Below are 16,832 nucleotides of genomic sequence, written 5' to 3' on the forward strand. Positions count from 1 at the left end.
GTATGTATAAATATTTACACCTCAAATACTCATATGTATACTCTTCACATTGTTAGGTCTTCTGAAAGTTTGTGGTTAAGACCATGGGCTCTGAAATAGGACCGCCTGCATACAAATCCCAGTTGGGGCATGTCCTATCTCCGTGACCTTGTCAGTATTGCTGAACTTCTCTGTGTCTCAGTTTCCTTGTGTAAAATGGAGATAACAATGCTGTCTTCTTCCATGGGCTGTTGTAAGGACTGTTGTAAGGACTGGGGAAGTTGTAAGGACTGGCTCAGCAGAGCACTGATAAGATAGTAGAAGAGCGTACAGGTGAATTTTTCTGTAGTGGACTTTAGAGAGTCGATAAACGGGTGGATTATTTATCATTTCATTAAAAAATAAACATACCAAATTTATATCCATCCCTTTTTTTTTTTTTACTTCAGAGTAGAAATAAAGTTTTTTCAATACTTAAACTGTTTAAGTAATTAAAATTTTAACTCACTATTTTGTGAAATTGAACAACTGTTGTGAAAACTTTGTAAATAGCAGAATCTCTATATCAATGGTTATTCTTATGAAAAATAAATAGACAAAGTTCATGATTTTGCTAAACTGAAAAATCTTCAATGTTTTAACGTGCCACAGCCCTCGACAAAGGCAGCAATCATTACCACTTGACTGAGGATAGAGGTGTTAGTAAAACATCATCTGCTGACTTGAGAACAAGATAGAGTAACTAGTACCACATTAGTCTTTCTACCATAAACAACTATCAACTTATCAGATATTAAGCAATAGGTAGTACAGTACTGTGATTCCTGAGAGAAGGGAAACAAATGAGATAAGCCCTGTATTGCTTCAGCTTTCTGCCTGCAGACATATTATGGGCTGCTGCATAGGGTGGGCAAACCCAAGCAAAAGTCGTGCTAAAGAGATGGAGACGTTGGTTACAGAGGCCGAGGAAGTCAGAGTTTGTGGGGTAGAATACCACAGTACAGAGGAAAAAAGTTCTAGAAATCTGCATAGGGGACCCACTTAAGTGTCCCACTGAGTATGAGGGTAGGGTGAGATGCTACAGGGCCAGGAATAACTAGTTAGGAGCTATAAACTGAATAACTGTTGGAACATGCATGAAAATAAAAGACATTCAAATTCTAATCAGCCAGAGATGCCTCACTGAACACACTGAACACACAGGTATTCAGACACTCAGAAAGATCACTCTTTAGGAGTAAAGTGGAGAGTAGAAGTAACTCTAGACATGTGTTGTCCAATACAATAGCCACTATCCACACATTTTAAATTACTTAAAATAAATTAAAACTTCAGCTCATCCACTGCACTAGACATATTTCAAGTGTTTAGTAGCTAAATGTCACTAGAAACTCCTATTGGATACCACTGCTAGATCCATTCTAACAAAACTTAAAAATAAGCTTCCAAAGGTTTGGCTGATAAACTTTTAATTTCATGTCCTCTGGATAAAACTCAACATTTTTAAAAGCAGGACATCAAAACCCAGACTATGAACAATATACTATTTCAGTGTTCATCATCCAATCAAGAAGTGAAGAAGGGGGGTGCCTGGGTGGCTCAGTGGGTTAAAGCCTCTGCCTTTGGCTCAGGTCGTGATCTCAGAGTCCTGGGATCGAGCCCCGCATCAGGCTCTCTGCTCAAGCAGGGAGCCTGCTTCCTCCTCTCTCTCTCTCTGCCTGCCTCTCTGCTTACTTGTGATCTCTGTCTGTCAAAATAAATAAAAATCTTAAAAAAAAAAAAAAAAAGAAGTGAAGAAGGAAAGTGTGATCCAAACCCAGACAATAGAAGCAGAATCACACATGATAGAAATCATGAAAATATCTCATAATTATGTGATAAATATAAGGAGTTTATCAAAACTACTATAAATATGTTCAAAGACATAAAAGAAAAATGAACATAAAGAAAAAACAGAAGCTAAGAAGAATCAAATGGAACTTACAGGTGAAAAAAAGAAGTGAAAAACATAATGGATTTACCTAACAGCAAATTAGATACTGCAGAAGAAAAGAACAATGAATCTGAAAACAAGGCAACAGAAACCATCCAAACTGATGTAACAGGGGGGAAAAAAAGCTTAAAAACTGTTTGAGAGCCTCAGTAAGCTGTGGGACAATATCAAACACTCTAATATGTAAGTGGAGTCACAGAGAAGATAGGAAGGGGAGGAAATAATGGGTAAAAATATTCCAAATAGGCAAACATAAATCTATATATCTAAGAAACTAAAAAAAAAACCAACCAACCAAACAAAAACAACCAAAACTAAAACCAAACCAAACAAACTCCAAGCAGGAGAAATACAAAACCAAAATACATAAAATCAAATTGCTAAAAGTTAACGAAAAAGAGAAAATCTTAAGATCAGCTATAGAAAAAAGATTTATTTACAGAAGAGACAAAAATAAATACTGTTAAGTTCTCATCAGAAAGAATGCAAGGCGTAACACAATGGATTGACTTCAATGTGCTGAAAGATAAGAAAAACTGCTAACTTTATATATAAAATATATTAAAATATATAAAATCCTCTATGAAAATATCCCTTCAAAAATGAAGTGATAACATTTTCAGGCAAACAAAGGCTAAATTTATCACAACCCCCTACCAAAAGAAACATTAAAGAAAGTACTTCAGGCTAAAGGAAAATACAAGATGAAAATTTGAATCTACATAACAGAATTTACAGTGACAGAAATGACCCGAATGGAGGACCTCACTGCACAGAATGATGCTAGATTTGTGGACACTATGCTATACACTTGATGAGCTGGAACTTTACGTTACCCACTGGACACTCCTTGAGCACATGAGGAGTATCATCATGCTGTCCGTGGAAACAACTGCTTTGGATTTTGAGGCATTCTTAAGGCTTGCAAAGATATCAGTTATCTTTGATGAGAAGTACAACCCGAAGGCAAGGAGACTGTTGTGATTATATGTAGGCCCTCAAATTAATAGCACTAGGCAGGAGGGAGACAATGCCTTACTCTCTCTCTACTCCTATCCAACAAAGAGCCTCCGCGCACCAAACCATCCATGTCCTACACCACTGTCCTGGCTTCACTGGCCTGGGCTTTGAAGCAGTAATGTCAGCAATGGGTTTTCTCCATCTGAGGTGGAGCCCAGTGGAGTTGACAATCAGAAAGTCATGCATGAGGTCAATCCCATTCTGAGAAGTTCACATCTAAGAGTCCCTGAGAGTGAAGTTTTGAAGGATATCACTTTTAACTTAGCTCAAGGAAGAAAAGAAAGAAACCATACTCAAAACAAAGCATGAGCTTATAGCAAAATCTGTTATTTCAGAACTTTCCCTGAATATACTGTTAATGAATGACTATTCTGTGATAATCTCCTTCATTTCAACAGGCAGCAGGGTATTCAGTTGGAGCAAATTAGCTTAAAATTTTTTTATGAAGCCTTGATACTGGGAAAAGAGACAAATTCAGTTGTAAAAAGTACTACATATTAACGTTTGAATTTATGTATTTTCCATGTCATATTACACATTTTTATTGTTTGTGAAGGATTACACTTAAGACTTTTTTTTTAAAGATTTTTTTTTGAGGGATGCCTGGGTGGCTCAGTGGGTTAAAGCCTCTGCCTTCGGCTCAGGTCATGATTCCAGGGTCCTGGGATCAAGCCCCGCATCGGGCTTTCTGCTCAGCGGGGAGCCTGCTTCCTCCTCTCTCTCTGCCTACTTATGATCTCTGTCTGTCAAATAAATAAATAAAATCTTTAAAAAAAAAAGATTTTTTTTGGAAAGATTTTATTTATTTATTTGACAGAGATTACAAGTAGGCAGAGAGGCAGGCAGAGGGAGAGGAAGGGAAGCAGGCTCCCCGTTGAGCAGAGAGCCCGATGAGGGGCTTGATCCCAGGATCCTGGGATCACGACCTGAGCCAAAGGCAGAGGCTTTAACCCACTGAGCCACCCAGGTGCCCAAGACTTTTTTTAAAAAAGGAAAATAACTGAATGCCTTTAAAAAATCCCTGGATGCTTTTAAAAAGCTCACTGCTGTTTTTAGCACAGTCAAGTTAATGGTTATTTACTGTGTGCAATTCATTAATTCAATGATGTGAACTCAAGCCCCAAAAGGTATAGCTCAAGTCCCTTCCAGTGCCACTTCTTGCCTAAGTTCTGGTTAAGAGCCCTTTTGGTAGCTGTAATACTGTACTCAGTGTTGCAAATTGCTAAGTGTGGTACAAAGTTTTGTACTTTGCTAAGTTGGACAAAGTTTTTTTTAAAAATTAATAACATACAGACAAAAAGCTTGAAAATGGAATCTACTGACATGCTGACTTAAACAGCTATTCATAGAACTCAGTGATGATATAATCCCAATTCAATCACACAGTCCCCTGTGCAAATTCTAGTTTAGATGAATTTTCTGAAATGGTGTAGAAACCAGCTCTGATACACAGCTATACCTGTGGGAGGTGTTAGGTAATAGAACTGAATATTAGAACTATGAAAAAAAAAAAAGAGGTAAAACAAATGGCAGGATGGGACTAGACATCTCTGTAATAATTCCTTGGGAGAGATTATGGAAATCGAGGCAATGTAAACTTGAACCGTGGAACTCCATTCTAGTATCTCAGGGAAGGGAGAGAACTGACTCAAGTGCTCTCTGATGGAAGAGAGCTGCAAGAAAGTTTAGATCACTCAAGTTCTGAGGAGAGAAGGGCTGAGAAATATCTGAGTGAGTCAAAAAGGTTACCCAAGACTTTTCAGGGATCCACATCATTCTGCATCTCTGGGGCCACACTTGGACTAGAGGTGTGAGAATGAAAAATTCCGAGTCTATACTATTAAATGGAATCGAATATTTGGTTAAAGATCTAAGCATACATACAAAAACACCTTAGGAATATTATCTGTTTTTACATATATATTCTAGTAAACAAAGGAAGGTAATTACAAATTACCCATTATTACTAAAGATATATAAAATGTTACTAATATTTTTAAATTTCTTTGTATGTGCTGTATGTATAAATAAAAGCACATAATAGTTTGATATAATTCAAGATCCTAATCCCCGAACCCTATTTCAACTGAGAATTCTTCTATCAAGGAGTGTTTCAGTAATGCTCTCTATATACATATATATCATGCTGATGGTGTGATATGCATATTAAATATAAAATTCCATAATAACAGATTTTAAAATAATTTGATAATTTTCATATAAATGGATCTGTGAATGGAACAGAGCTAATGGTAAGGGAATTAGGGAATTATAATGTTTGTTTTAAAAGTGCTATAAATCCAGCTAAGAAAAAAAGCAGGCACAATACACATATGCATATCATAATCCAATGCTTCTTTGATGTTCTGGTTCCATGCTTCCCTGGAGTTTAGTATTTATAAATGGTCTCCATTTGGTTTCAACTACTTGTGAATTCCAAGTATAACATATATAACTATGTTCCTCAAACTTAAGTACAAAACACATCTCAAGATAAAAGCTAAATAACAGTTTAAAGTAAATTAAACAGTTCTTTATTGTTAGAGAGTTTCTTACATTTGAGAGCAAGCAAAGACGTAGGAGTCAGTCTTATGCATAATGATAAAATTAGTCATGTCACTAGATTCTTTTTTCACATCTTCTGTAGGATTAAAAACAAGGCCATTTCATACTGATCAAGTTACATCATATAAAAAAAAAAAGAAATCGAAGTCTTTAAAAGTTTTAATTTGAAATTATAAATTAGCAATATATTTGTGGCAAAGGTATAATGTAGATATAACTTTAATAAAACTACTGGATCTAGGGGCGCCTGGGTGGCTTAGTGGGTTAAAGCCTCTGCTTTCAGCTCAGGTCATGGTCTCAGAGTCCTGGGATCGAGCCCCACATCGTGCTCTCTGCTCAGCAGGGAGCCTGCTTCCTCCTCTCTCTTTCTCTCTGCCTGCCTCTCTGCCTACTTGTGATCTCTGTCTGTCAAATAAATAAATAAAATCTTTAAAAAAAAAAACAAACTACTGGATCTAGGTAAATACTTTCAAAGAGCACATAAGATAAAGATACAATGAAAGTTTTAGTCTTGGAAAGAGATGAACTTTCTAAAATACTTAAATTAATAAGTACACCTCCCCAATTCATTTGTTTTTTCACCTCTTGCCACACATGTGCTATATATAATATAAATACATTTGACTTTGACAGTTCCATTAATTTCTTTCCATAATTTAAACTATACATATGAGTATTTTTTATTTTAATGAATATTAAAAATTTTAAAGTATAAGCACCCTACCTTTTCTCAATTTAAGAAAAAAATATTTTGAAGAATACAAAAGATTTAGTAAATACAGTATAAGTGAAAATTTGGCAGAAAGTACGTTCCCGGTTCCCAAACCATATACATTTGGTTACTATACAGTGGTCTCACCCAAAAAGTAGCCTCCCAGAATATGCAACTTTCCTCTACTCCACAAGCAAAATAATTATAATGGGAATTTGGTGTACAACTATTCCAAAATGTTCTAAGCTGAATATTCTTTTTACAGTGTCATTTTTGTAATATACCATGAAATAATTCAGGCCTAATAAATATGACAGCAATGCCCACGCTTGAAAATATTGCCAAATTGTTGATTTAAACTACAGTTTCTAGTTCTACAAGTTGAACTGTCAGGATTTAAAAAAAAAAAAAAAAGGTTATTAGATCACATTTGTTCAATATATGAAAGGGAGAGAGAAAAAAAAAAGCAGGGAGGGACATAGGTCACCAAAAGGTACTCTGTATCAGACCCAAGGCAATGCCTGCTAGATTAGTAATAAAAAATGAACTGATTCTTGGTTGGATGGGATCAGAAACCAAAAGGGTAAATAAATGACAACGCTTAGGTAGTATGACAGTACCAGGTTGGTAAGAAATCTATTAGAATGAGACAACAAGCAAGCAAGTTCTCCTGTAGCAGAAGCTGCTCTTGCTATGTGTTCTTGCCAATCACTAGTGTGCTTCTGCCAAATCAATGTCACATTTAATTTATTCACATTCAAATCTATTGCAAACAGACTTTGATCAATTACAATCACAAAAATGCAGACTGAGTTTTGTTGTTTTGACATGCTTTCTTGAACTTCTCTCCTACATTTTTGAAAAACATTTCTATTTACAAGAATTTGATCTCAAGGATTTTTGTTATTTAAGGGGACAATTGTTAAGATTTGTTTATATTCCTTGCTGGTAGGAATTTCTGGTGTTTTCTGTCTTTGAACTTGAGCCAGATTAATTATTACATCTCAAAATGTTACTAAAAGGAAATAATCACAGAACTCGTCATTAATATAGTTTTACAGGTGGTATTTCTTTTAATAAAATAAATGAACTTCCGTCTATATGAAAAAAAAAAAGACCTTTGAGCATAAAGATACAATTACTTAATTGAAAAAGAAATATTGTAGTTAAACATTAATAAAAAAAATAATTAGACTCACTTAACTTTAGTCCTATTTAATTGCACTGCCCTGGTGGGAGACAAAGAAAACCTTGCTCCCCTGTGTGAGAAGTGCGGAAACCCATTATCCCTGGGAGAGAAGCAATGGCTTGTCAGGCCTGGGCTCCTAGAGTTGGGAAGAAGGGCAGAGGCTGGAGCCCTGAAGGAAAAAGGAGGCTCCATCTGTGAAGGACTGTTAGCACTTACTGAGCTGTTATACGCCAGCTGCTGTAGGGAGAAAACAGTTCTACTCTTCTAGGTTGAGGGAGGGAAGGAAAGGAACTGGGAGGAAGAATCAAACATGTCATAGCCGTGGAGGGAGGTTACCTTCTCCAGGACCTAATGCAGAGGTACTGTCTGTCCTTTGATGCAAGGGACAATAAACCTGCAGCCCTGCAAGATATACTCATTCATTCATGAATTTTTTTTTAAAGACTTTATTTATTTATTTGACAGACAGAGATCACAAGTTGGCAGAGAGGCAGGCACAGAGAGAGGGAGAAAGCAGGTTCCCTGCTGAACAGAGAGCCCAATTCGGGGCTCAATCCCAGGACCCTGAGATCATCACCTGAGCCAAAGGCAGAGGCTTAACCCACTGAGCCGCCCAGGCGCCCTCATTCATGAATTTTTTATTCTTTCTTTCATTGAATAAATATATATGAGCACCTACAATTCAAGGGCCTGGGGATACAGAGAACAAAACCTGGCTTCCGCTCTTAAGGAGCTTCCTTGGGGGCCAAGAGGAAAACAAAGGAGGTTGCCTGCCTCCTGACTCATCTAGGAGTCAAGGCAGGGAAGAGTTGGGTAAACACCAATGGTCAGTTTTGTGGCTAATGCTTATGGTTTCTTTCCTACTTTCTCATTTGCTCATTCGTTGGTTCATTTAGATATCGACAGCCCACTATGTGCCAAGGACACAGAGTGAGAAGATACAATCTTTAGCCTAAACTCAAGGAACTCAAAATCTAAGGAAGAGAGATGGGTTAAAAAATTAATGAAATTACAATATGATAAATTCCGTGATAATATTAAGCAAAGAATGTTTGAGATTGCAGAAGAAAAGCTGGTGTTCCTATTATTATCCACAGAGTGGGGAGGAGGGGGTGAGGTCTGAGTCTTAACAACAGGAATGAACCAGAGAACTGAGAACAGAGGAGACATGCTGGGAAGAGGTGAGTACATGCTCATAGGTTCAGAGGAGTAAAGCAGCACAGCAAATTCAGAACACTGGAAGCAGTTCATACAGCATACAGGGGTGAGAACATGCTGACTCTTACAAAGTGATGTTAGGACATTTAGCTTTCATCCTGAAAGCCATGGTGAAGTATTTTGACTCTGAAGCAAGAGTAGGATTTCCAGATAAAGGAGGAGAATGCTCAGTTAATTTGCATTTTGAATAAGTAAAAAATAATTATTTTGCATACATAGTTCTTATATATTACATAGTATATAATTACACTTACAATTATTCATTGTTGGTTTGAAACTTAAATTTAACTAGGTGCCCTGTATTTTTATTTGTGAAATCTGGCAAATACAGCAGGAGACTTATGTGTTTATACCACATTAAAAAAAAATGAGTCTAGCAACTGTAAAAATTAGATCAGAAGGAGGCGAGACTTGAATACAGAAATTAGACAGGATGCTACTGCAGAAATAGAACTGAGACGTCATTAGGGCAGGAACCAAGACAGGTAGTGAGATGGAGGGGAAAAGACAGATTGTGATAATATTCAAAATGAGAAAGGTCTTGGTCACCAGGAGTGGAGAGCTGAACCAGAACCATTCCCAAGTCTCTGATGATGATGGATGACAGGGTAATGCCATTAACCATGGAGGAAACAGGGAAGAAGCGTATTTGTTTTAGATACACTGAATTTGAGATGTCTATAATATACCCAAATATTGTGCACCAAATTGTTAGCTCCTTCTTCTCAGCCAAAACTCCAAATATGGAAGTGCTTCAGGACTCACTTTGAGGTCTGCCCCTTTTTCTATACTCTCTGCCTCAGTGATCATTTCCAATCTTATGAGTTTAAATACAGTCTACATTTGCTGAAAAATCTCAAATTTATGCTTTTAGGCCTGCTTTCCAAGCTCCAGAATTATATACTATCCAACTATCTAACTGATGTCTTCACTTGGATATCTAATGGACATTTTAAATTCAATAAACCCAAGATGAATGAGGCTCAGAGGGGTAGCTCAGGGTCACACAATAAGCCTAGACTTTAGACTGAAGTGTCTGCTTCTACTACATTCTTTGCACTACTTGCTACTGACCTGCACACCTCTCAGCAAGCCCCCACATAGGGCTCGGCATACTGGGGGCCTCAGGATAGTGCTAGGTCATAGTGCTAGTGTTGCCTTGACCTCTAGCAGCTTTGTGTCGCTTCACTTCAATCGGGCCTCAGTCTGTTCCCTTTCTTCACATGTTAAGACACAGACAAGCTCTAAGGCGACGTCACACTGCACACATGTATCTAAAGGGGCATTCAGGTACCTGGCTGGCAATCCTGAAAGTGAACCAGAATACTCTCTAAGTGGCCTCCCTGACATAACAAATGCACACCAGCATGCAGGATCTGGAGAGGGCAAGGGGCTACTGGGATGTCCTCATGCCGGGAAGTGGTCCAGTTCAGCCAACAGCAGCCGAATCAGCCTCCCTTACACAGCTGTGTGTATTTAGTAAAACTACTCCTATACTCTCCCCTTGCCTCCTACCTCCACCTAGCACTAAATCTCACCAATTCTTCCTCCAAAGTGTATCTTGAGCCATGCAGTTCTCTCCACCTCCCTTACCAAAAGCATTCCTTGCCTAGATCACAGTCTCCTAATAGGTCTCCTTGTTCCTCTAGGATTCAGTGTCCAGAGCAACCACTGACCTTTCACGTCACTTCCCGCTAACAAAATTTTAATGGGTCCTTAGAACAAAACCCAAACTTGCCCATGGCAGATATGGATATGGAGATACTCTGATCAGTTCCCACTTCAAGACAACACTTGCTTCCCAGCTACAAAGGGTGTGCTGAGCAGACAGTCTCCATTGAGTGGTATATTACGGCTTATTAGCAGACATTTGGGTTGTTCCTAGCCTTTCTACTGCTACTACAAATATCCCTGTGAATTATGATAAATTACTTATTTCACCAGATAATTTTGAGTAGATTTTTAGAAGTTAGATTGCTAAGGCAGAGGGCAAATGCATATATATTTTGCTATTTGTAAGGGAATGGAGTTTTGATTGCCCTTCCTACTTCCCTTTTCCCTTCTTTCCCCCACACTGACTGCCTAAAATGATGCCTAGCATGTAATAGGTGCTCAATATCTATCTGTGGAATGAATAAATTTGCCTCTGTATATGCACTTTATCGACTAATGAATAAACAGATAAACTCTACAATTTGCATTGTCTTATAAAGTCAAATCTAAACTTAAATAGCTAATAATCAAGGACAAATCATATTCTATCATTAATAAAATATATTTTGATTTGAACTGACTTCAAGTTCTCTTCATAATGTTGAAAAAGCCTTAATAACTTTAAAAGTGAGAAAAGACAGGCACACATTTATTTATACTCTTAGAAGCTTATACTGTTTTTTTTTAAAAACCAATGTGAGGGTACCAGCTCTCGGTGCAACTATTCTGCATTCCATCGTCACAAGGCCCTTGAGATGCCCTGAGCCAGCAATGTGGGCCCCAAAAGGACCTGGGCATGACAGTGGAGCTGGGTGCACAATGCGAGGATGATGGCGTCGGGGAGGCAGAATATGTTGCCATTAACTCCATGTTGGGCCAGATCAACTTCTGTCTGAACCACCTGGAGAAGAATGACCACCCCAAATCCACCTCCTGGAGCTGCTTGAGTCCAACCAGCAGACACGCCTTGAGTTCCAGTTCAAGGAGGCCCTTAGGGATGCCAGTCCCTAGGCTCTTGGAGCCCCCAACTAGCCCCAACCCTGTCTCCCTGGGCTAGGCTCTGACCTGAGCACTCACCACCTGGCTTAGATATCTTTTCAAGGGCTGGCCTATAGGTCCCCCTCATGGGTCTGCCTGCCTGGGTCACCCTTGTGGTACTCTCCTTGGCATGCCTGGGCCAGCCCCCATCATTCAGCATCCTCTCCTATAGTCAGGTATGGGCCTGCAGACCACCCACCCTGCCTACCTGCCCAATTCCAGGGCACTCCCCACTTTGCCCAGGCCTTGAGCAGCCACATTAAACAGGCCAATAAATGAATGAATGAATGAATGAATAAATAAAACCAATGTGGTAAAAATGACTGTTTGTCCTTTTTTTTAGATTTATCAATTTATTTGAGAGAGAAAGAAAGAGTACGCATGGTGGGGAGAGGGGCAAAGGGAGAGGGAGAAAGAGTTCTAGGCAGGCTTGGCATTGAGTGCAGAGCCCAGCACAGGGGTCAATCTCACAACCCTGAGATCATGACCTGAGCGGAAACAGATGCTTAACCAACTGCACCACCCAAGCGACCCTCAGTTTGTCCTTTTGAAAAACCTTTTTTTGTTTTAAAGATTTTATTTATTTATTTGACAGAAAGACATCACAAGTAGGCAGAGAGGCAGGCAGAGAGAGAGGGGAAGCAAGCTCCACACTGAGCAGAGAGCCCAATGTGGGGTGCAATCCCAGGACCCTGAGATCATGACCTGAGCTGAAGACACCTAACAACCGAGCCACCCAGGTGCCCCTGTCCTTTTGAAAATTAAGAAATTTTGTGTGTGTGTGTGTGTGTGTGTACCTTTCACTTGTCAACCAGTAAGTATTTGACTTAAGATATATCACTACCCAAATACAAAATTCCCAACTTTGGATGGCATCAAGGTAGGAAAGTTTAATAATGGATCAGTTATTTTGGACCTAAAATACCCCCCCCCACCCCCCGCCTGCCCAAGAGAAATAGTGTTACAGTGATACGTGTATTGCCTGCCTTGAATACAATTCAACCACGGTGTAACATATATGCAATAAAAATACACAGTAGAGTCACAATATATCAACCATAGCATCTACCATTGACTAAAACTTGAAAACAGGCTGCTGGCAGTGCCGCCTCCCCAAAGAGACAAAGGTGCTATGGGAAGGTAGATGGGTGACTGCCTGCCTGCCTGGGTCACCCTTCTGGTACTCTCCTTGGCATGCCTGGGCCATGTTACTTCAGATGGAATCCAGGACTCCACTCTTCCCAACTCCAAAGACAGTCCAAGCACTTCCCTTCCCATCTACCTTTTCCCATCCTTCCCATTAAGGGATGGGAAAAGGTAGAAGAGATAGGAACACAGGTTTGGGAAAGGATGACTAGTGGTAGGGGCCAGAAGAAGGTCCCCATGTGGTCAGCGAGAATTGCAGCACTCACATAAAGCACCACCACTACTCCAGCAGTAACAGTAACAGTAACAACCACTTTATGCAAATGGAATAACATCAACAGACAGGACTGCCTATAACAATTACACTGGGAGGAGAGTGGAATTCCCAGAAGAGTAGTAGCTGATGAAACTAATTGACATGACATTGAGGGAAGGAGGGACAATAAAAGGGAAAAACCACAGTAACATCTTTTATCTCAAGTAGGAATGAAAAGGCTAGAATATTAATTAGGATTGTAGAGTGAGTTCTAAAGGTCAGGCAGTCAGGTGAGCAAGCAAATGTAAGCTCAAGTGGGCATCTGCGGTCGCCTTGGAGCCAGGCTTCCTTTAGGTTTGTTTGGTGGCCAGGAGAAAGAGAGGCTCAGGGATATCCCAGCAGGGATGCAGACAGGAAAATGAAGAAACAAAGTGGGTGAGAATTCTCATGGGAACTGGTAGGGGAGAGCAGAAAAAAAAATTATTAATAAATAAGAATAAACATAAAAGGAAATCAAGAGCAGAGAAGAAACTGGCCTTCTTAGGGCTCTCAGCAGGACATAGGCTGGAGTCCTCTCTTTCACTTTTTCACACAGTCATTCAATACTATTGAGCACCTACTCTGAGCCAGGCACTGTTCTAGACAAGGCAGGGAACAAAATAGTCCCTGCTCTCATGAAGCTTGAATTCTAGTAGGAAGAGACAAATAATACACCAACAAATAACATCACTACTGAATATAAGTAAGCAGATGACTGCTGCTTACTATCGCTATAACCTTCTCACTTAATCAGCCTGCTCTTTTGGGTTTACTAAGAAACAGGAGACTTGAACTAGAGTGGGAGTACTTGCAAAGAAGTAAACATAATTTTCTTAGCTCCTTTCAAATGTTTTTTTTTTCTTTTCTTGAAATGAAAATCACTTTTCTTTTTTTCTACAAAAGTAATACAGCTGGAAACAAATACTAACATTTAAACAGAAATCCATAAAGTTGAAAAACATAAATCTCTCACAATTTCATACCCAGTGTTAAAAAGTCTGGAGTATATCATTACAGACTTCTCTTTAAACATATAAATGCATTTACAATATGAATATGGTGTAGCTCATTTTCAAATGCATGTTTATAATTATTGATAAGGTACAATAAGGTACGTACTATGCATACTGTTCCATAAATTACCTTCCACTTAAAATTTTCCAGACCTCTTTCTGTATAAGCTTATATTAAGTTTATATGGCTTAATGGCTGTATAGTGGCTAGTATTTCATTGCACAAAGGTAACCTAATTTATTCACTCAACCGCCTACAAATGTTTAGTGTGTTTCATATTTTATAATACTACAAACATCCTTGTATAAAATTTTTATACATTTGTCAATCATCCCTAGGATATCTTCTCAGAACTAGAATCAAAAAGCTGCTATGTATTTGGAAAACTGCTCTCTAAAAGTCAACATCACCTTGCACCTGTACCTATGATGAATATTTTCCCACATGTCAATATAAAAGAAAAAAAAATCCTTCTTTATCTTATATTTTATAAAATCTACCCCCACCCCCATCAGTTTATGGTTTCTCTTTTAATTTTATCTAGGATTTTATTTTTATAAAAAAGTAGAAATTTCTTACGCTGTCAAATTTGTCAATTTTTCCCTTATGGTATCTGGCTTAGGTGTCATGTCACTCACTCTTTGGCTTGCTTGTTCCTTTTTATCCTTCAGGTGTCAGCCTAAATATTACCTCTACAGAGCAGCTTCCCTAAATTCCATCTAAAGAAAGCTGTCCTTAGTATTCTTTCTTAGAATCTTTGTTTATTCCTACAGAGCTCTTTTCACAACTTGTACAAATGATCCATTTTTGGCATTTGTAACATATCTGCCTTTCCCACTAGAGCATAAGCTCCAAGAGGTACACATTATTCCCTGGGTGATCTGCCTATTTTCCACTACACCTCCAACATCTGCCATAGAATAGATACTCCTAGATTACTTCGTGAACAAAGTTTAGTTCCTTCCTGGGGCATAATGCCGGTTTTCTCTCTCTCTCTTTTTTTTTTTTTTTAAAGATTTTATTTATTTATTTGACGGACAGAGATCACAAGTAGGCAGAGAGGCAGGCAGAGAGAGAGGGGAAGCAGGCTCCCTGCTGAGCAGAGAGCCCGATGCGGGGCTCAATCCCAGGACCCTGAAACCATGACCTGAGCCGAAGGCAGAGGCTTTAACCCACTGAGCCACCCAGGTGCCCCTGCCAGTTTTCTCTTGAACAGTATTCCTTCTAAAAGATTAAATGAATAGTAAAGGCTGTCAAACTAATCCTTCACTAAAGAGTAATTTAGAAAATCTCTGTTACCGCTTTTCCAAAAGAAGTATGTCAAGATCAGGGATCATGGCAACCAGACTGGTCAGTAAATTTTGGGCTGGGCTTAAATGAACACTGCAGTATGGCTCAAGGACATGCAATATTGCTTTTATGACATCCAAGGGCACATCCATATACTGTATATCTTGCGAATTTTGATGGTTTCAAAATCTATTATTAGTAATTTACTTTGAAAATGAAGACATGCCATATTACTAATTTAGGATCAAAGGGAGGAGTGTTATGATGCCAGAGCACCCAAAATGTTAGGAACTTGTAATTTAGTTTTTCTTTTTAATTTTTAAAATTATTTATTTCTTTGACAGAGAGAGTGTGAGTGTGCACAAGTAGGGGGAGCGGCAGGCAGAGGAAGAAGGAGAAGCAGTCTCCCCTCTGTGTGGGGAGCCCGATAAGGGGCTAGTTCCCAGGACCCTGGGATCATGACCTGAGCTGAAGGCAGATGCTTAACCAATGAGCCACCCAGGCACCCCGTAACTTAGTTTCTATGGATATCCTCTATGATAGTTATTAATTACTTATTTTTAAAAAGTGGTATTTAGGCACAAGCATCAGCAATAGTGATAGTTCCTTGAACGGTATCAGTTAATAAGAACATAAACTGAAGGTTTAGGATGGCCTGTTTTCCACCTGCTAGATAAGAGTTCACTTCAAAGGTATCAGGGTTGGTCCCTTTTCATTCTCACAATAAAAAGTTCAGTGATACTCAGATTAGATGAGCCCTTTTTTTATGATTCTTAAGAATGGCTCTTTCTTTTTAGATGATTATCTTTTAATTGTGGCAGGAATTAGGGAAGCTTCTATCTGCGATTTTTTCTCACGAATACCTGTAAATAAATACCTGTAAATACACAAATTAAAGTGGAACAAAAGCTGAGTTCTAGTTTCATAGTGTAGGTAAAAATATTTACATTCTACTATATTATTTACTTACAAATACTTTTTCTTCTTAAATTGAGAGGCAATGTGATGTTTTCTTAGGTGAATGCATGCAATGTACTAACCTTCAATGAATTTATCACCGGACTTAATACATGCAAATATATTTTCAATACACAAATGAATTTTGTTAACAGATACCACTACAGTGTAATAATATGCCATGGCTTTTTATAATTATTGCATTTAAATTACTATGTAATGTAAATTTCTTGGTAAAAATATCCATCTGGTGATGAAAATTTGGAATTCATTCAATAGAAAATCTTACTATGTTATTTTCAACAAACACATAGGAAATTAAATATTTTTATGATAAACTATCTTATAATTTGCTGATCATAGATAATGTAATTAGTCTAACTTTGTAGGGGGGAACAATTATTGAACTGTTATGCATATCAGTCCTCACTAAAATAATACCTTGTCCCTGTCTAAAGAAGAGAGACTGTCAAAACAGATAATTCTAGTAAAGTCGGAAATAGTTTGAAAGGACAAAAACCTTTATTTTCCTCTTTAACATTTCACCTTATATCTATTCAGAAACATTCAGAAAACATTTAACTTTATTACTATATACCAAGAACTTCACATATTAGAGATGAAAAGCAATCAATTATTTAACCTAATGTTTTTCATAATTTAAATACAAATAAAAGATAAAAGCATGACTTTTTAATTAAAA

The 16,832-nt window shown here is 38.2% G+C and overlaps 1 protein-coding gene across 1 annotated transcript in view; it reads right to left on the reverse strand.

Moving 5' to 3' along the window:
• NDUFAF2 (NADH:ubiquinone oxidoreductase complex assembly factor 2) overlaps window positions 1–16,832 on the reverse strand; it is a 161,347-nt gene that overhangs the window by 3,873 nt on the left and 140,642 nt on the right. The gene's annotated exons all lie outside the window — the stretch shown is intronic.

Source organism: Lontra canadensis, unplaced genomic scaffold (assembly GCF_010015895.1).
Source record: "Lontra canadensis isolate GAN:19392208 unplaced genomic scaffold, GSC_riverotter_1.0 scaffold4, whole genome shotgun sequence".
NCBI classification, from domain to species: Eukaryota; Metazoa; Chordata; class Mammalia; order Carnivora; family Mustelidae; genus Lontra; species Lontra canadensis.